General features: G+C 36.5%; 1 protein-coding gene and 1 long non-coding RNA gene across 5 annotated transcripts in view; one reads left to right on the top strand and one right to left on the bottom strand.

The window, feature by feature from the left end:
- LOC132160252 (uncharacterized) overlaps nt 1–21,561 on the top strand; it is an 849,275-nt gene that overhangs the window by 345,461 nt on the left and 482,253 nt on the right. The window lies entirely within an intron of this gene.
- On the bottom strand, nt 16,209–18,050 carry LOC132160376 (uncharacterized). Its single transcript, XR_009437998.1, has 2 exons — nt 17,658–18,050; nt 16,209–16,636 (listed from the first exon to the last, which is right to left on the bottom strand). It is a non-coding gene; the product is annotated as an uncharacterized LOC132160376 (long non-coding RNA).

Genomic DNA, 21,561 nt, shown 5'->3' with positions numbered 1-21,561 from the left:
GAGGCATGTTACAACTTTCTGAAAAAGCTCTAATTGGTTTTGTTTTGGAAATATGTTACCAATTTACATTGAATCCATTTATGACTGTAAAGCATATATGTTTGTGTCAAAACCGTAATTAAAATCGAAATCACAGAATTGCGATATCGCAATAGGTTTTTTTTTGTCCATTTCAATACAACCTTGATAATAATTATTTTAATATCCTACATTTATCGGCTCTCTGTGTGTGATGTGTGACCTTTTGACCTTTATTCACACAGTAAAATTGAGGATCATAATAAACTGTTAAAAACAATTGTAAATCATTCAAAATTGATATAATATTAATCAAAAGAGTAATTCTGCAAAAGTGAGTACTGAGTCATCAGGATTAATTTCTCTCTTCAGTCAACACAGATGATCCTGATCCTGAACAAGCTCTCATTATCTCTGTACTGTTCTGTCATTTTAAACAAATGTGATATATCGACATGTTATGTAAAGCAGATTTGAATGTTATTGTTTAGTAATAAAAACAATATTTCAAATGCACTGGTGAGTTTCTTCTCTGGTTTTCTCACTTCGTCTCTCTCACACGTTCACATAAACTCAGAAGAATCAGGACCTTTTTGGCTCCTGAGAGCTTCAGTTTCTGAAAGCACTGTTTATCAGCATTTGTTTTAGCAGAAGTTAATTCACACTGTGTTTAAAGTTGCAGTTCTGCTCTCACGATCACTTGTTACTATATTCACAGAAAATGCATGTTTTGTTGATGTGAATGATTCAGATTGTTGTACTGAACTCATCTCTTGCTGAAATCTTCTCTTGTGGTGATTCAGTGACTGATGAAGCTGATGTCTGTGGTTTAGTCGGTGTGTGGAGTGTGATGATGGTTTGTGGGAAGAAAAAAAAACCTGGATCAAACAATGATCATAACATCTGAACACAATGGACATACTTCATCAGACCAAACATCTGTGGATCACGGGGTTAAACAGACTTGTTGAACAGAAAAAATGTGTTAAATTAGTTGTGATGAGAGATAAAGATCAACCAAGAGCAGAGTGGAAAATGAACTTAAGAAATGACGAATGTTCACACATTTATTTTTGTGACCGTGTGACTGTGGTCAGATGTTTTTCTTCTCAGTTTCTGTCACACTTTTTTTCACTCCAGTGGTCAGCATCTTCCTAGAACTGTTTAACAGTGTGTTTTCAGCAGAAACACCCGCAGACATGATGAGGTTAATGATTGTTACATTTTAAAAGACATTTTTAAAGTTGTAATGTTTATTGATTAAACATTTTCTCTCTTTTGATCATTCTATTCACATGGTAGTTATATTTAAGTAATTCTTATCATATTTTTTAATAAAAAGCCTAGTATGTAAGAGTGTGGTAAATTAACAGCAGTAAATATGATAGAATGATGGGCAGTGGGGTATTGTATTTTGGGATGTATTATATTTGATCAGTAATGAGGTGAATGCAAGTAATATTCATGCTTCAAGACTACAGTTGATGTTAGATATGTCACTTTGAAAAAATAAATAAATCTGCATCAGTGTAAAAATAAAACCAAATCAGTGAGTAAACAGAAGGCCAGAGCTGAGTGACAGCAGAACAGAAGCATGTTGTGTTGGGTCTGTGTTTCCAAACCTAATGATCTTCTGTCCCAGATCACAATGAGGCTGAAGAATAAATATGTATATATATATATAAATGTATGTTTATTTGAATGTAACTTGCTTCTGTATTTGTTTATGTAAAGCATTCAGATTTAGATCTTTTGGTGAAATCACTTGATGTGGTGATTGATGCGGCTGTTGTCACTGGTTTAGTTGCTCTGTGGAGATTCACTGTGGTTTGTGGAGAGCAGAAAACCACTGGACCAAAACCAAACTAAACCAAACAACAGTTTCACAAGCTGCAGGACAATGGAGATACTTGATCGGGCCAGACATTTGTGCATCATGGAGTTAAACAGACATGAATATGAAAATGTGTTAAAATAGTTGTGGTGAGTGATAACGATCAAACTAAGAGCAGAGTGGAAAATAAACTGAAGAACGGACTGATGTTCACACATTTATTTGAGCAACCAAATGACTGTGGTCAGTTTTATTTTCTCAGCTTCTCATTTCAGCTTCTCTGTTTTTTTTTTCTCTCGCTTCAGTGGTCAGCGTCTTCCTAGAACTGATTAACAGTGTGTTTTCAGCAGAAAAACATGCAGCCATGATGAGAACAATGCTTGTCACCTTTTATATATTTGCAAATTTACTAAGTGAAATAATTCATTTTTTCATCTAACAGTTTTAAATGGACTGGTAGTGTCTCTGTTTTTTTATTTTCTAGATAAAAGTACCTGCTAAATGAATACATTTAACTAAATGCAGAATCCAGAAGTGATTTTGTTTTATATCATTAAAAGCAGTGCATTGTCAGTGGGACATCTGCTATTGTCTTTTTGGCTGCTCTTGTGAAAGCTATTTAAAGACACTATATTCTGAAACCATTTTAACACTTTATTTATTAACAATAAAATAAAATCCTTCAATATCACATTGTTAACTGGACTATTGTTATAATGTCATGCCAGCCTGTGAACCTACTGTATTAGTGTCCCTACTCCTCTGTGATTGGTTAACATGTTTAAATCCCATGAACCTATCAGTGTTGGGATTTATACTATAAAAAGGGAAGGGTTAGATTACTCAGGATGCATTCTCCTTGGTACTAGACCTTTGTGTAAATACATCATTATGAACAAAGGATAGGGCTTGGTGTATCTTTCTGTTGTATTTTAGCAGTTAGGCCTTTTTCAGGTTAGTTTCCCAATTTTGAAAATTATATATATGTATTGCTTTGACCATTTTATGGTGTGAGGTGAAAATCCTAAAGACCCCCGCTAGTCTTCTGGTTACTCCTTGCTTTGGCCATGAACCTTTGTGCCCTTGTATAGGCTGCTATGTCCCAGTATTTTCAGAGTGCCATTGTTGATTACAGTATTTAATACTGCATGTAATAACCTAAAGACTTGATGGTTGCTCTGTCAATTCTTCGTCATCAGTTAGGAACCTAGGTGATATTTGATCGCAATCTTTCCTTAGAAAGCCACATTTCTAGCATTTGAAAAACTGAATTTTTCCATCTCAAAAACATATCTAAATTACGGCCTATGCTCTCAATGTCAAATGCAGAAATGTTAATCCATGTGTAGCGGGTAGGATGTAGGCAGCGGGAATTGCACCTTGATTGAATCAGGTGGTGGGCGTTTGGCGCTGCACATTTAAATCCAGCTAGCTGGCGGTTTCTTTAGTTGGTGTTTTGCTACAGATCTTGGTTCCTTGGACTCTTGGTTGGTTTTACAAGTCGATCTTGACCTGGTGTTTGTGCGGCTATTCAGTGCCGTCTTCACGAGCCCCTACCGGCTACGGATTGCGGTTGCGTGTTTCAATGAAAATCACTGGTTTAGAGTATGACCACTACAAGTTTGCCGAGTGCTGTTTGTCGTGCTGAGAATGTAAGTTCACTGGCTTCCTTTTCTACATCTTTGTCTTTGTACGAGTAAAAACCAGACGGAATAAAGCGATTGCGATCGTATTGCAGTAAACAATACGATAGGGGGGGATAACAATTTTGTTGTGTGGTCACTGGGTTGCTGAGTGTAAATTATTTTTTTGTTTTTCTATGCATGTGATTTTGTGCTGTGCCTTATTTACTCTGTGTTTGTCGGTTTTGAGTTTTTGCTGAATTTATTCATTTAGACATCTTGATTTTGCACTTTGTTATACCTTTCCCTGAATTATTGACCAGAAGCCTAATGTTTGTTTTTCAAGTGTGTCTAATTTAAGGAAAATAAATTAAATTGTTTATATTTTTATATTACTCCAGTCCCTCTCTCTCCTTTTATTTCCCTTTATTGGGATAGCCTGCTTATGAACATCTAAAATTTAGATTGTTGGTTGATTTATCCAACGAGGCCTCCTAGGGGCTACACATGCATTTATGACCTCAAGGTTAGATTATTGTAATGCTTTATTGTGTGGTTGTTCTGCACGCTTAGTAAACAAACTACAGCTAGTCCAAAATGCAGCAGCAAGAGTTCTTACTAGAACCAGGAAGTATGACCATATTAGCCCGGTCCTGTCAACACTGCACTGGCTCCCTATCAAGCATGGCATAGATTTTAAAATATTGCTTATTACTTATAAAGCCCTGAATGGTTTAGCACCTCAGTATTTGAATGAGCTCCTTTTACATTATAATCCTCTACGTCCGCTACGTTCTCAAAACTCAGGCAATGTGATAATACCTAGAATATCAAAATCAACTGCAGGCGGCAGATCCTCGGCAGAAATTCTGGAATAACCTACCTAACATTGTTCGGGAGGCAGACACACTCTTGCAGTTTAAATCTAGATTAAAGACCCATCTCTTTAACCTGGCTTACACATAACATACTAATATGCTTTTAATATCCAAATCTGTTAAAGGATTTTTAGGCTGCATTAATTAGGTAAACCGGAACCGGAAACACTTCACATAACAACCTATGTACTTGCTACATTATTAGAAGAATGGCATCTACGCTAATATTTGTCTGTTTCTCTCTTATTCCGAGGTCACCATAGCCACCAGATCCAGTCTGTCCAGATCAGAGGGTCACTGCAGTCCCCCGGATCCAGTACATATCCAGACCAGATGCTGGATCAGCACCTAGAAAGGACCTCTAAATCCCTGAAAGACAGCGGAGACCAGGACAACTAGAGCCCCAGATACAGATCCCCTGTAAAGACCTTGTCTCAGAGGAGCACCAGGACAAGACCACAGGAAACAGATGATTCTTCTGCACAATCTGACTTTGCTGCAGCCTGGAATTGAACTACTGGTTTCGTCTGGTCAAAGGAGAACTGGCCCCCCAACTGAGCCTGGTTTCTCCCAAGGTTTTTTTCTCCATTCTGTCACCGATGGAGTTTCGGTTCCTTGCTGAAACAAGGATCAAGCAGACAAGTAGGATGATCAGAAGGGATGAGTTTGGACACTTCTGCTTCAGAATGGTGAGAAAGATGTGAACAAGAGTGTGCTTGGAGGTAATATGCGTTTGTGGTGTGGAGAGCTGTGCACTTTTAGTTTGTAATTGTATTAAAGGCAGGGTAGGTAATACATGTATAAACAACTTTCTTCCAAATTTGTTTAAACTTTCTATATATATCAATGCATAATTAAAATGTAAGTACTCTGATAAAAAGAGTATAAAAATCGAGTGACTCTAGACCGTTTAATCTGTATTAAACACAGCTCATTATTTCCATTTCGGGACGAAACATAGGATTGGCTTAGGCGACTGTCACTCTCGCAACCATGGCAACCACCCTTTTGCCACGAATGACCTGCCCACTTGCGCGCACGTTTGATTTGAGGAATTCAAGAGGCACGGATCCTAGGAATACCAAAACAATGGCAGAGAAACAGCAAGCAAAATTCACAGTACCAGCCTATGCAGTTAGTGAAGGCAAACCAGGCAAAAAAAGGAAGACAGTAACAGTACAAGAAAAGGTAATGAACAAAAAGTCTTTGGATAAACAAAGAAATAAAACGCGAGTTAATATCGGCGTGGCTTTCCAGCGATGGCGAGAACTGAGGGAACTCAAGGGGCTGAAAAGTGACTCCTTGATGGCTTTATTTCTGCTGGACAGGTAAATCTTTCTTTTTGTATTTTGATCATACATATTTTTTTCATGAAGCATGTGTCATTAGCACACGTAGCTGCGTAATATAGCTAACATAACATTACTTAGCGAGCCGTAGTAGAGGCTTTGGAAGGAGCCCAGAAGGGAGGGGGTGGAGTGAATGGAAATAATGAGCTGTCTTTAAAACAGTCGTGAGAGGTCTACAGACACTCGATTTTTATACTTTCTTTTTCAGAGTACTTACATTTCAATTATGTATTGATATATAAATAAAGTTTAAACAAATTTGGAAAAGTTTTTTATACATTTTTTTTACCTACCCTGCCTTTAATGAAGAATGCGGAAAAATCATCAGTTGTTAGAATAGATGAAGGAGGGGGAGGACAAAGAGAAAGGCCGGAGGAAAATGTTTTAAAGACCATGCCAGAGATTGACGAATTGTTAATTTTGTTGTGGTGGTATGTTTTGGCAGTGGAGACATTAGAAGAGAGGGGTGATCATTATACATTAATGTCAGTAGGATTTTGTGATTGCACCATACTTTGCTGCTCTGAGAACAATGCTCATGAAGAATATCAGATAACCAAGGTGAAGTGAAGTGACATTCAGCCAAGTATGGTGACCCATACTCAGAATTTGTGCTCTGCATTTAACCCATCCGAAATGCACACACACAGAGCACTGAACACACACACACACTGTGAGCACACACCCGGAGCAGTGGGCAGCCATTTATGCTGCAGCGCCCAGGGAGCAGTTGGGGGTTCAATGCCTTGCTCAAGGACACCTAAGTCGTGGTATTGAAGGTGGAGAGAGAACTGTACATGCACTCCCCCCACACACAATTCCTGCCGGCCCGGGACTCGAACTCACAACCTTTCGATTGGGAGTCCGACTCTCTAACCATTAGGCCACGACTTCCCACATAACCAAGGTGCAGAAGAGGTGGTACGAGCTGGCCTGGAAGCAGACCATGTCTAAACGATATCAGACCACTGAATAGGCCTGGTATCTTTATTTAGTTGCCACAGTTTAGCATGTAGTCTTAACTAAGATAATAGCACAACATTATGATGTTTAGAATTTCCCTATTTCGACTAGAGTTGTGACGTTCGCGAACGAACCGATTCTTTTGAACGGCTCATAAACATGAACGATGAGAGCCGAGTCGCGGCTGGAGGGGAGCCGTTCTTTCTGTCGTTCTTTTTTCCTATGCGTGTTTCACACAGATGCACACAAATGAGCTCCCCCCGCGAGACAGAACAGTTATGGGGGAGGGGCGCACCCAGCGCAGGCAAACCCTTTATAGCGTGATGATATTAGTTATTAGTTGTGCACGCATCCTTCACGTGAGTAGGACTCCAGTGGAAAAAAAACCCCTGCGTGCCTCTGTCATTGTCAGCTGTCACAGACATTCATTGCAGCCCACTTTGTTATTGTTCATTGACTTGAAGGGGCTGATGTCCTATTTGCAAAGTTTACAGTAGTATGTAGACATTTCCATTGTATTTATTAGAATATTATCTACTTTAAATATTTTTAGTTTTCTATCAAAATGTTCTTGTGTGATAACAATGTTCTTGTGTGGAAGTGTTTGTAGTAAAAGCTGTTTTGAACAGAAATTCATTGCAGCCGGCTTTGTTTTTGATGTTTATTTGTGAGTAGGTATTGTATGAATAACGTAAGTCAACGTAGCTTTACACACACACACACACTTTGTACTAAAGTTAAATCCAAAATAGTGATGTCACTGTCTAAGCAGAGGGATTTGTGCAACTCTATGGAATATAGTCCACACATGACAAATGAGGTAATAATCAATATTTCAGAATAATTCAAACTCAGATATTGGTGTGTGATATCTGATTTTTAATTATTTGACTACAAATCTCACCTCATCATTCCTCCCAGTGATTATTTCCAGGATAAACTGAGATGCCTCCAAGCTGGCTTCTTAAAACTGACTAAATTTTTAAAAAGAGCCAAAAGAGCCGTTCTTTTGAACGGCTCTTTGAAAGGAACGGATCGCGAAGATCCGGATCCCCTAAAAGAGCCATAAATCCCATCACTAATGTGAGTCATGAGTACTTCAACTCAGTATAATGGAAACTATTCAAAGAGCCAGTGGTTTCATCGTAATCTGTTTAAATAAAATTAGTGAACACTTTATGCACATACATCTTTCTCCTATGGCAGGAATTAGTCACACACAGACATCAATAATCAGAATATGAACCTCTACAACGGTGACAAAAAAAATTGCTGCAATGCATGCTGGGTATTATTATAGTACAAAACTAATCTATGGCTCCCAGCATGCTCTGCTGCATTTATTTTTATTATGGTAACCATTGTTGAGGTTCATATTCTGATTATTGATGTCTGTGTCTGACTGTTTAACACCGTAGGAGGCAGAACAGTTTAGAAAGTCCTTTATATTATCTGATTATCACTAAATCACTGCTTCTTAGAACGTTATTAAAATAACTGCAGAACACTTACTTTATCAGAGATTACCTTTCCGATCAGCTCCATAATTGATGATCATCATCAACAGGTTAAGAACAAAATGCCAATGACTTTTCTTCTGGACTTTTGAGATACAACAATCATGTTTCAGAGACATGTGGTTATAACAGCCAGGGAAAAAACACAAAGACTAAAGTCAAGGGTCAAGAGCACAACTAAAGCAAACACTGATCTCTAACATGGTTACTTAAAATGAAACAATAAATCAACATCTAAACCTTAGTTCATTCTCAATAAGATCTTCTGTAGACGTCTGACAGAAATAAGGTCAGTCAGGTTATCAGATGTTCATCACTAATTCACAATTATCACTCAATTAATCATTTCATTACTTAATCGCAAAGTTTTAAAACTTACATTGTTTAAATCAAGGCAATCTGTTTACTCAAACGGTTTGAGTTAAGTTTACTGGTCGGGTTTTACAGTGTAGCATATTTTTTAAAACGTATTTAAATATAAAATTTATGTTTACTTGCAACGGTTATGCTAACAACAATAAAAAATAAAAATAAACATTTATAACAGTAAAACAGCGACATCTGCTGACAGACACATGCTGCGCTGTCACAGGAACATCCCAGCTGAAGATAATGAGGAAATGATGTCGCTCCTTTAGCAAAGTGCATTCCTAACGACTACTTAATGGGACGCACATGCCCTACTCACTCCAAAGTCCCCACTTCAAGGGGATAAGGATGATCACTTCCATTTGGATTTTGCCCAGGAACCGTTCGGTACCGGTACTAGTACCGACACACCCCTAGCACTGTGTAGAGTGTGTATGTGTATTTGTAGAGTGTGTGTAGAGTGTGAATTCACTACATGTGTTTTTAGTTTGGAGGAGAAAAGTGTCTTCCTGTTCTGCTACTAAGAATGGCAAAAAACAAGATGAGATAATGTTTGACACAGGAATAGAGAAACAATGACCGAATGATCATATTTAGATCAGCTTCAGTGTTTCTGTCATTGTTGAGCATCATTTAGTCATTCCTAACGTTTTAATTTGAGGTTTGTTAAAATGCAGTTGAACATGCAGTTTAATCTTTCCAATAAATAAATGCATGAGCTTTAACTCAAAACATAATGTATATCAGGCATCATGAAAAAGTATGGTGAATATTTAGGCCAAAGTGCATCGGTAAAGATAGAAATATTTGGTTTTATTTTATCTTTGTCATTAAAAAATGAGAACAAAGATACAAATTACAAATTCAGAAAATGTTTTATTTTTTTCTACCCTCCTGTACTCACTCAAAAGTTGTTTGTAAACTAAAAAGGAAATTCCTTCTTCTGCTAAACATAAAGGCTATTTTGAAGAAGGTGGAAAACCAAACAGTTTCTGGTTCACAGTGGTTTCTCCTACTAAGTCAATGCAGTCCAGCAACTGTTTGGTTACACAGATTCTTCAAAAGATCTTCTTTTGTGTTCAGCACAAGAAATAAGTTAATATAGTTTTGGGACAACATTTGAGTGAATAAAAAATGACAGAAATTAAATTTTAGGGTGAACTATCCCTTTAATTACAGCTGCAGCATGTAGGCTACTGTCCCTTTAAGACCTGCACACATCTAATGTACAGACATGCATCTGTTTCTTTCAGGTGTTTACTTCCATTTTAGACATATCCAACTGAGTCAACCCTTGTGTGTTTTGATAGTGTTAGCACAAAACATTACTTAGTTCAGTAATCAGGTACAGTTTGACAGGCTTTTTTTTTTCCATACCACGCTTTGAATGTGCTCAGAAAAACCGCACATCAGAAAAGAACACAACTGCAAGAGCACTTTAGCGTCTGACCTCAAAGAGTACACATATCAATACTTCTGTAGTCAAAATGAGTTTTTGATGCATGGACCCTGATAACTGCCATGTTTGGCTATCTTTTTATTCTAGATTTAACCCCGTTTCACAAAAGTGACTATTTACAATTATTAACAATATGTATTACTAAACAAATAAAATAATAGCAACAGATAAACATAACCACTATTCAATATATATATATATATATATATATATATATATATATATATATATATATATATATATATATATATATATATATATATATATATATATATATAAACCTTTTCAGATTTACTGACCCACTATTGTTGGGTTAATAACTTGATCTACTCAGAAGCTAGCGAGCGAGCTCTTATTTAATGATATATATATGAAATGATGTTATTACTGTATGTTATGACTTAGACGTTTTTACATATATTAACAATATTGTTATTTTTTTTTTAAAGTAATTGGCAGCCCACCTGCAATACCAGAGGGTCGCGGCCCACAGGTTGAAAACCACAGGTTTAGTTAGCACTTCTAAGTCAACATCTCTGTGCTAACAGCTAAAACAGCTACTACCAGCTTTAACCAGCTAAGAGCAGCCAACCAGCTGCAACTTTCACTTTCATATCCAATATGAACACAACTTTACAGCACCTAATGTCCACCAGAGGGAGCCACAGGATAAATTATTTAAGAGAAATTATTATTATCATAATTATTATTATTATTATTATTATTTCACAATCATATGTTGTACCTTCTGTGTATACATGTTCTTGCTCTCAGGAGAATGGTGAAGAAATGGTGAGAAATTCACTGATGAAACTAACAACACATTAGAAACGACACACAATTAATACATGTGTGGTGCTAGAGCAAAAACTAATTTTTTAAAATATATGTGTACAGTTCATTTGAGTTTATTCTCCTTATATTTATCTTGTCAAGCTGAATGTACAAAGCTAAATGTTAGATGAAATATCCACATAAATAAATAAAAACACTGAAAGAGTATGTGGATCATCTGTCAATCAGATGAAGGTTGTGTTGTAGCATAGGTTTAGACGTGGAAAGCTGTAATGTTTGGAATGAAAATATGGATATTATAATTCTGTAAACATCATACTTTTTCAGTTCATGTCATAAAATAGCAAGCTAAGCCAGTCACTGTAAACCCTAATGTTGTCTTGACTTAAAAAATCAAGTAATGTTGACTAAACATTACTTAAAATTTTGCGTTTTGACCCTGTCACTTAAAAATATAAGTTAATTTAACTAATTTACCTTCAAAATGCATAAACTTAAGATTTCAAGTGTTGTGAGCTCAAAATCATGAGTAATTCTTTGGAAAAACTCAACGTCACTCTGTTCTTCCTTTAATGTGATTGGCCATGGGAGGAATTCTGCCTAGCAACAAGAGAACAAAAGCACTGATTGGTTCAAAATTCGTCCTTTTGGTCTGTTTGGTTTGCTGAACTACATTTCAAGAGGACTTTAGTGTATTATGTTAGGTGAGTAAAGTTATGTAGATATAAAGTTGTTTTGCATGATTTCTACTAGTGAAATATGTTATCCTTGTGGTACGTGATTTTGATATGGTATGATTATTGAAACGACAACTTATAGTATTTGATGAAGTGGCCCAATCGTTTTCCTTTGAGAGAAAGAACATGGCAGCTAACGTTACTGCTTAACTCGTTAGACCAATACACTGGAAACCCTAATAAGTTGACTGAACTAAATTGATTGAGTAAACTTGTTGCCTCAATTTAATTGAGTAATGGAGTCTCCCAAAACTTACATATTTAAGTTTATTTAACTTGACGCTTTTGTAGACTGTACCTAAATCACTCAGAGGTTTTAAATGTTGATACTTGATTCATTTGAAGTCACCATTGTGGTGGAAAGTGTTTGGTTTAGTTGGGATCTTGGTCCAGTTGCTGCTGGGTTGGTGTATTTTAAAATGCTGTTTTTTATGTTAAAATTAGGAAAAAAATATAAATGGGAATTTGTCATGTAATAAAATTACATAAATCTTAAATTTTGGGTGAAATATTTCTGTGAGTGTACGAATGCTTCACATAATACTGTACATGTGCAAAGAGAAACATCGTAAGTCAAGCAGCGGGCTGGGGCACAGTGCAAGATGATTTGTAGTGCATGAGCATGTAAACACATATATGAGTCTTATGTGGGATTATGTACACACAGCAGTGAGTGCAAAAAGTGTCTGGTTCACATATATGAGATTTGCACAATAAAAAAAAGGGTTTCAGAGAGTTTTCCTGTGATGTGGTAAGGCTGGGTGGTTGGGGGGTGGAGGAGGGGAGATGGTCCATGTTTCAGGAGGTAGAGGGTTTGTGTGCACTTAAACAGTATGTTGTTTTTCTTTTGTTAGTTTTGACTGATTTATTGTGCTCATTTGTAAGTAACTTTAGATAAAAGTGTCTGCTAAAGATTAAATGTAACTGTAAGTGTAAATTTAAATCAGCTTTAGCAAGTTCAGTGTTTATTGGTGAGCATCATTTAATAATTTCCAGTATTTTCCTTTGAGGGATGAAGATATTCAAAATTTTAATATTTTTAAATAAATCCAATAAAGGGAAACATGAGCTTTCATTCATGACACAATATATAATTTAAACATTATGTTATCTTCCAATCACATGTTATTTAATGTTGTGAAGCTGTTTTAGCTGCTGATATTCAAATGATATATTCAAATCCAGATGGCGCCACTGATACAGTGAATGAAAGTGATGACAGCAGAAATGGTCCAATACATTATTAATCTTTGTCAATCTATAAAAATAATATAATTTATTATTACAGTTTCATTTGTGTCAATACATGTCCTATAGCAGGAAATAAACTAAAGCTGTGCTTATTCGAGTGTTATTTATATACATAAACAAGTGACAGGAGGCAGTGATCAGGTAGCCTATAGATTTTATTCGGTTTATCATACTGACAACAGCAGTATATGTTTATAGCGCAGCCTGTCGGGTAAAAGTAGAGTAGTTTGTAGCGTGGAATGATGGCACTTGGGCGGACCGCTCCTGTTTGCCAGAACTGAGCCACAAGCAGGCCATAGCAATGCCATATGTCAGCCAAGAGTAAAGAAATTAACCAGAACTGGACCTTATCTGAGCCACAAAATCTGTGTGTATTAAATATGAAGTAATGTCAGCCTTAATAAGCCTATTAACAAGCAGAATCACTGAAGGAAAGAAGAGAACAGAAAAACAGAAGAGCAGAAACACAAGAACTACAACTGACTTCAGCCACAACCTTAGATGAAATCAACTGAAGATAAAAGAAGACATTAAATCTCTCAAGATCTCAGCATAGGAGGATTAAACAACTCCACAAACAGCTTTACCAGCTTTTCTTATTACTAACCAGATTGACTTTATTTAAGTTAGACATCTACAAAAGTTTTTTTTATTGAGAATTAACAGAGGTTTAACTCTAATGTGTTTCACCATAACAGTGATTAGTGTTTCCATTAGTTGGGCTCTTAATTGGGCTCTTATTATATAGTTTTTTTTTTTTTTGGCTGCTGTGACGGGTGTGTTTGTTAAACACATTTGCAGCTTCAAAGAAAGCTACAGTGACATGATATCAAGTGTCGGCTGTTATCTGTTGATGGTTTTTTAATCATCATGAAGTACACTGGTTCATTGATGTTTTCTTTTAATTGAACTATTATGTTGTTCCAGTAATACATTCTTATGACTGATCGATCAACAGAATGTTGTTCTACACATTTAAGTCTTTCTAATTCACTGTGTATTGTCTATCTCTCAGGAAATCAAAGTATTTGAGGTTCTTAAGCCTTACAACAGAACTATTTTTTCCCTCAAGACTTTTTATATATAAAAATAGTCAGCACTTTTTGCTGACAATTTAATTTTATTCTCCATAAGGATGAACAGTTCAGAAGTCACTTCTAATATAAATTACACTGATCAAGCTCCATCTAGTGGCTAAAGTAATAAACTCACTGAATCACACTGGCTCAAAGTAGTTGCTCTGTGAAGTTTGTTGATGGTTTGTGGAAAGAGAAAAACCACTAGACCAAACAATGATTTTAACATTTGAACACAATGGAGATACTTGAGCAGACCAAATATTAGTAGAACATGGACAGTCCGTGTACGTTTTGATAGTTTGTTTTCCAATTTGAAATGAAGTAAGCAGAAACGAGAAAACGGCCCCTTTATTCGTTTTTTCGTTTTTTGAAAAAAACGGAAAAAAAACGAGATTTCGACTTGATTTTTCGTTTTTTAGTTCAGAGGCACAAAACGAATAAATGACTTCAAAATTCGTTTTCCACATGTGGGCGGTCCTGAGACGCCCCTTCCGCCGATTGGTCAAGCAAATCTGAGCATGTGACGTCACCAGTAGTCGCTCAGGTCTGTTCAACAAAATAATAGTCCTCTAACGTTACTTACTATGGCTACCGATTCTTAAACTGTGCAGGGCAGGTCCTGTTGGGCTTTCTTCTGTGCAACTTTACGCGTCTCACAGAAATCTTTACATCAGAAATATTAAACATTAGTCTGCCACCAGCCCGTTTTATTTAGCTGTGCGGAGTTAAATCTGTGTGGTGAAGCTGCGCTAGACAGCGCCGAGCGGGAGAGGATCACTGACCAGTGTTCAGTTAGCAGTCAGAACTTGGGTACCGATGATGGTCAAATACATTTTTACTGAAAATGACCCGCGAGTTTGATTGACAGGACGATAGCGGAGGCAATTAAAAGCGCACTATAACTTCTGTTAACAAAAACATAAATATTTGTTTTTAAAGTGACTTTGTCTTTGTTTTAATCAAACAATTGTGAACCACAAACCGAGCCTTCGTTTTAAAGGGCGATTTCCAAATATATTTTATTTGTTATAATATGGGTATTTTATGTCACCCGTCTTATTAGTTTATTATTATTATTATTATTGTACTTTTTTACTGTTGTTTTTTAATTAACAATATATCATAACAACTTATAAAGATCAAAATCTACAGAAGAGATTAACAAATAACATGGTGTTGTCATAAGTTAACTAATCAATGGGAAAATTTCCTCACCGGCACAACCCTATTCTTAATGTTGGCTACATGTTACAGATTTAATGTTGAGCACATAATGTTAAAGGCTTCTTAAATACCATTACACTCGGTTGAAGAGTCAAGAAGGATGTGTTAATTTACTGTAGATTTCAATCTGTCATTAGTTGGTGACCCGGTGTAATTATAATAGCATAAATAAAAACAAATACATGTAATAAGCTATGTATGCCAATAGGCAAAACACATCTGCTTTTCCTCTAGATCACTTTACAGTGTGATGGAAATAAACTTTTCTTAAAGCGTGTTGTATATCACCACAGCTTTATTGGCACCCTTCTATATGTGTTGTATACTGTAATAGACAATTGTCCTGCAAAATGATGAGGTTTCGTAAAAAAAACATTGCGAGCAAATGTCGAATTGTGTTTTGAAATTTAAATCAACAACGTGAGGCTTCAGGCTGTCTGATGAACTCTGTATGAACAAACACCCAGCTTTGCAGTATAGGTGGCACAGAAACAGCATCTGACCTGGCATTTAGATGTACTTTACACACTGTCTTTTGCAGCTCAAAGGAGGCACTGTGAATTTACATAGCAATTTCATTTTAAGAGGCTATTAAATGTGAAGTGACAACATGAAACACTACTTTCAATATATTAAAAAAACACCAGCAGTTGGTGGCAAGTCACCCTGATAATGATTAAATACCAATTTACTCATTTAGGCTCACAATAAGCAGATTACATAATTATACCATGAAAAAAATAAAATAAATATATGTTTGTGTGTGTAAAAGCAGGAAGTCCAGTCCTGGCTGTATAATCAAACAATAAAAACGAGAAACAATGCATTATTCCACAGGAACTTGATCCAGTTCACTTGTTAAAGGATACTCCACTTTAAAATAAATTCTGTCATCATATACTCGCCCTCATGTTTTTTCAATCCTTTATGAATTTCTTCTGCTGAATAGATAATAAAATATAATATTATATATAATATAGTATATATTTTGCTGCTATGGAAGTCAATGAGACCAGAAACTGTCTGGTTACTGACATTCTCCTAAATATCTTCCTTTCTATTCAGCAGAAGAAAGAAATTCATAAAGGATTGAAAAAAAAACATGAGGGCGAGTTTATGATGACAGAATTAATTTTAAAGTGGAGTATCCTTCAATTCAGAAGACAGTAAGAAACACTATTAAGCATGAACTCGAACAAGATCAATTAGTATTTTCAAAGCATTTTGGAACTCTTCTTGTTGGAAATTGAAAACACGTTCAAAAAGAGATGCAATGTCAGGACACTGCATAGAGAACTGCCTCTCCACAGCAACCTGGTCCTCTGGTGACTGAAATGGATTCTGCACAAAAGTTGACACTCATTGAAAAGTTAAACAATATTTTTAATTGCATCCAGAGAGACCAGCAACTTCAGTCATGTGGTACTCTTCGGAGCGGCATTTAGGGCACTGGGCAGATGTTGCCTCCCATTGGTTGACGCACAGCTTGCACCCCACAATTCTCCTGCAGCATGATGTAAACACTGGGTTTTCCATAATTCCTGGAAGAAAGCAAAACTGTGCAAAACATTAGCAACAGACACCAAAACAGCTCACCACAAGTTCAGTCATGGTTAGAAAGTAGAAAACCGTGCTAGATTTTTTTTTTAGAAAACCCTCCCTTTTACGAACCACCCATACATTATTTATCATCTTGTAAATACCAGTTCTGTCACTGGTTCTCATACACCTGGAATTAACATGCATTTGTGATATCACTATCAGATTGCAATTGATCACATTTTACATGGCCAAAAGTTTACAATTTTTTGTTAAACTGTGTCGTTCACGTTACACGGCAACAGCGTTTTGAGTGCCTGAAAACCAGTTTGAATGTAAAAATTTTTGTGTTACAAAATGTGTAAACAAAAACATGCAACTGAAAATGGCATCATGCACATTTATGGTCAGTCTAAAGCAGTGATCTCAAACTCATTTCCTGGAGGGCCACAGCTCTGCACGGTTTAGCTCCAACCAGCTCCAACTCTCACCTGCAAGAAAGTTTCTAGTAATCCTGAAGACCTTGTTTAGCTGGATCAAGTGTGTTTGATTAGGGTTGGAGCAAAACTGTGCAGAGCTGTGGCCTTCCAGGAATGGAGTTTGAGATCACTGGTCTAAAGGGTTTCATCAAATATTGGCCTGGCAGCAGAAAACAGCATTTTTAGTAGTTTTTGTTGATCGTTTTGACAATGGTGTCATCTGTATGCGGAAGAAAACTTCAGTTTAAGCATATCATTGTGGTGTAAACGTAACTCAAAAGATCAGTTTAAATACACCAAATACGACGATCCAATTAAAAATACTGAAGCACATGTTAGGAGGTTGTCGGGGGTAGATTTAGATCAGATTAGAGAAGCATTCTAATTTAGGGTGTAAAGAATTTCCAGACACAAAATGCACATAAGGATCCACCATATAATGCAAGTTATTAGATAAGAATTATAACATAGTCTCTTAAATAAAGTTTCTCAGTAAATCTGCACAAACAAAGGCTGGTGTGTGGAGCCAAATCGATTTGCATACCAGTGCAAATTGAACATGAAAAAGTTTCCTTTAGGGCCGTCACAAGGGTTCTTGGCATAGCTCGCTCTGCACTGGAGACAATGCTCTGGATTTGCTGGGACACAGCCTCCAGTCCATGGGGGGCCTCCAATAATTCTTTTACTTGTAGTTTCAGGTCTTGCAGTGCAGAGGTGTCCGCATGTCTTCGGCTATTAGGAAAACAACTTTTATTTATTAATGAATCGCATATATACTTGAGACAGTTAAGTGTCTAATTTGTCATCAAATGTGCAATTGTATGAAACATGTGGTATCAGTAGTTTTGCCTGTTGTAAACCATAAGTAATAAGTGTAAAGAAATGCATTCCTCATGATTTAAGTGGTCTTGTTTAACTCCAATTTAGTAAATTATGATTCCGGTTGTTGGGATTACGTCAAAGGACATACAGATAGGGGTAGGCAAAAATCATGAATTTTTTTTCTCTTCTTCAGGAAAAAAAAAATTCTCATGTTGGTTTTATTATTTTTCAAAGGACTGAGCAGTACAGCAAAACCAATTTCCCCCTTTTCAAATTATTTGGAAGAATGTTCGTAATCAAATATTTGCTGGTTCCCATTGACTTCCATAATAGGAAAAAAAAAAAAAAATACTATGGAAGTAAATGGAGACCAGCAACTTTGTCAAATATAATCGTCCAAATTTGTGAAAATCTTTTTGGTTCAGCATAAATATATTAATACGGATTTAGAACAACATGTGAGAGTGAATTTCTCATTTTTAGTTGAACTATCCCTTAAAGGTCAAGCAGCAGGACATTTACTGCTTCCCCTTTAAGACTCGCACAAAATATCAGATGGAGTATTATTTTATCCCAACCATTTACTTTAGACCAAACCAACCGTGTTTTTGTATTTGGCAGTATTAGATGTGAAAGGGAGGTCCAGTAATCAAGTGCTATTTGGCAGTCTTTAAGTGTGCACGCTTTGTGTAAACATTTCAGAATAACATGCGGCAAGGCTTTAAAACTAATGCAAATAAACTTTAGTGACTGCAAATGAGTGCAGTGTTACATGCGTAACACCGCTGTGGTAAAGGGTTATTTTAACCAAAAATGAAAATTCTGTCAGTAATTACTCACCCTCATGTTGTTCCAAACCTGTAATACTTTTGTTCATCTTCGAAACACAAATTAAGATATTTCTTATTAAATCTGAGCGCTGGATCACTCCTCCATAGGCTTCTATGGCATTAAAACTGGCCGGCCCAGAAAGTTAGTAAAAAGTAACTTCAGTGGCTCAACCTTAAGTTATCAAGCGACGAATAATTTGTGCAAAAAGAAACAAAACCAAATAATTACTATTCATTTTCTTCAGTGTAGGCCTGATGAGAGTTCACGAGAGCCACGACGCATGTGTGAGAACTGAGAAGATGACGTCCTGACATAGCCGTAAGTGCTACAGTTCCCAGTTTTCGCACATGCGTCGTGGTTCTTGAGAACTCTCAACAGGCCCACATGTACTGACCAAACTCAGTAAAAATGATTCTCACAGCAACTTATTTTATGTGATCATACACAATACAGATCACTACAATCTATGATACATCGTTGTATTTTTTTTAATTGTGATAGTGTGACATTGTTACATCCCTAAATGTTACCATTTGATTCATGCGATAAACATGCGATATACCACACTTCATAATATCATTACCTCATTTGAGCCCTCCTCAGCTGCCACTGCCTGAATGCAGCCCTTTCCACAGCATGACATTTCCTTGCATTCTGCCTCCAATAACATGAACCTGTATTGACAATACTGATTAAAGTCTGGATCACCACAATTGTAGAAAGGTAATGAAAAACCAAACTCATATTTACCAGTTGTGCCTTCTGACTCCAAGACCTCATTACCGTGAGCATCAGTAACAACATAAGTGTCACTGTTACCCATTGCCAGTTTAATTTTGTCCAGCATGCTGGGTACATTTGCTTCGGACTTTATGAAGCGCACCACCACAACTCTGCTGGATGCAAGTCGGTCGTCTCGGATTTCTGACAGGTGTATGGATCTATAAAACTTTTTTTTTTTTTTTTAAACATTACTTCTTAAGCATTCAAACTGATGGATAAATAACATTATAACAATGACATTATGAATTAGGGCTAAAAAGCACCATTGATCAGGCACTCACACAGGTGCCACTACCACCCAGTGGCTTTAGGAAAACAGTGGGCAATATGGTACATTTAAGAGGGCCACAGACAACACACCCTTCAACGAAATCTAACTAATTTAGTAATGTGCACTGTGCAAAGGGCTTTAGATGAGACTGACCAAATATCATGTTGATCTGATTAAAAGTCTGGGAGGCATTCGTTGATGATGCCTTGAAATGGCAAAAAATGCAGAGGAAATTCAAAATTGCTGACATGATACATGAGCCTACCAAATATAGTGTACATAAAAAGTATTGCGTGTGGTGTTTTATTTTTTTTATCTTTTGTAGGCATGGAGCAATTTGAGCAACTTGTATATTCATTTGGATGGATATTTTAGAAAGGGCTTGTCACAGTAATGACAAATCATAATCGTTAATTATTTAACCTGATACTGTATTAGTCATTTCGATAGATGGAACTTACATCGTTTCATAATAAAGAAAAATAAATAAATTTACCTTTGATATGATCTGGCATTACTCGCTCTCAGTGGCGGGGTGAAGTTAAAAGCTTGTGGTGGTGTGCTGGACGGCGCTTGCATAAATGCAAAACTGCATTGAGGCGTTGCTAGAGCTGGCCTTTCACCCCCGTGGACCTCGTAATGCCCCCTGTCATCCAAATCTACACTGCAAAAATCGCCATTCTCCAGTGGAAACAAAGCTACATTGGCGGATGGATATGTACAGCGGCGAAAATCTCATCTAAATGTTGGGGGGGGGGGATAAACATAACATTTCTCACGAGCAAGTTTTGAAGGGGACACCAATAAAACAGGCAAAATTGTACTTAAGGATATGTGTACAAAGAGGAAAGCCTTACTATTGCATGGAGTCCGTTCCATTATCCTTCTTCTCAAAGTTTATTTGTGGTTCAATGAAAAAGCTGACTAAATTGACGAAAACATTCTTCAAAACATTTTTTTTGCAATGTTTTTGAAGTTGTTTACACAATCAAGCCACCACAATACAATGGAATTTGAACTTAACTTCAACTTTTATTTATTTATATAGCACATTTAATAGCAATGTTGTTGCTTCACAGTTATAATTAAAACATGCATATATAAAAACATTTGCCATGCCTAGCAAAATGAAGGCATACACACTCCCACAACTGTATAGTGAGATCGGTATAGACGTGAAAGAGGGGGGAAAACGTAATAATTTATTACGTCAATGACTGATTTGTTCAATTCACTCAGTTAGGAAACACCTCCTCAGTGTGTTTCTCAAAATTAGTGCTGTTACTGCTGTAGCTTAGTTTTCAACTTTTTTCGTTGGTGAAATAGAGCTAAAACAGGCAATATGGGGCCTAAACTACACTTAATGTTAACTTCTTGTTTATTAAATCTGAAACCAAATATGTTTTCTTTAATGGCTACAACACATAGCCTAAACAGTACAGATAATTTTTTTTTTTATAATTGTTTTTAAATTTATTTTATTAAACATCAAAGTACAAGTACATCAAGTACAATTTTTGTGTATAAAACAGTAACAATCACGCCAGGGGAGAAGACTAGTAGAGAAATTTCATGTCGTCAGTCACAACATAATGACGTCACATATTTTCCAACCCAGCCCTCAGCCCCCCCCCTGCATGAAACAGCTTCCAGCGCACCTGCCAGTGTAAGACATAATTGTACACCATTGTAATGTGCTTGCATTTTAAAGTGTATATGAGGCCACCAAAGAGGCCTTTCA

This window comes from Carassius carassius, chromosome 16 (assembly GCF_963082965.1).
Source record: "Carassius carassius chromosome 16, fCarCar2.1, whole genome shotgun sequence".
NCBI classification, from domain to species: domain Eukaryota; kingdom Metazoa; phylum Chordata; class Actinopteri; order Cypriniformes; family Cyprinidae; genus Carassius; species Carassius carassius.
Note: the sequence above shows the minus strand (reverse complement) of the source record. Positions and strands in the feature narration are given on the sequence as shown.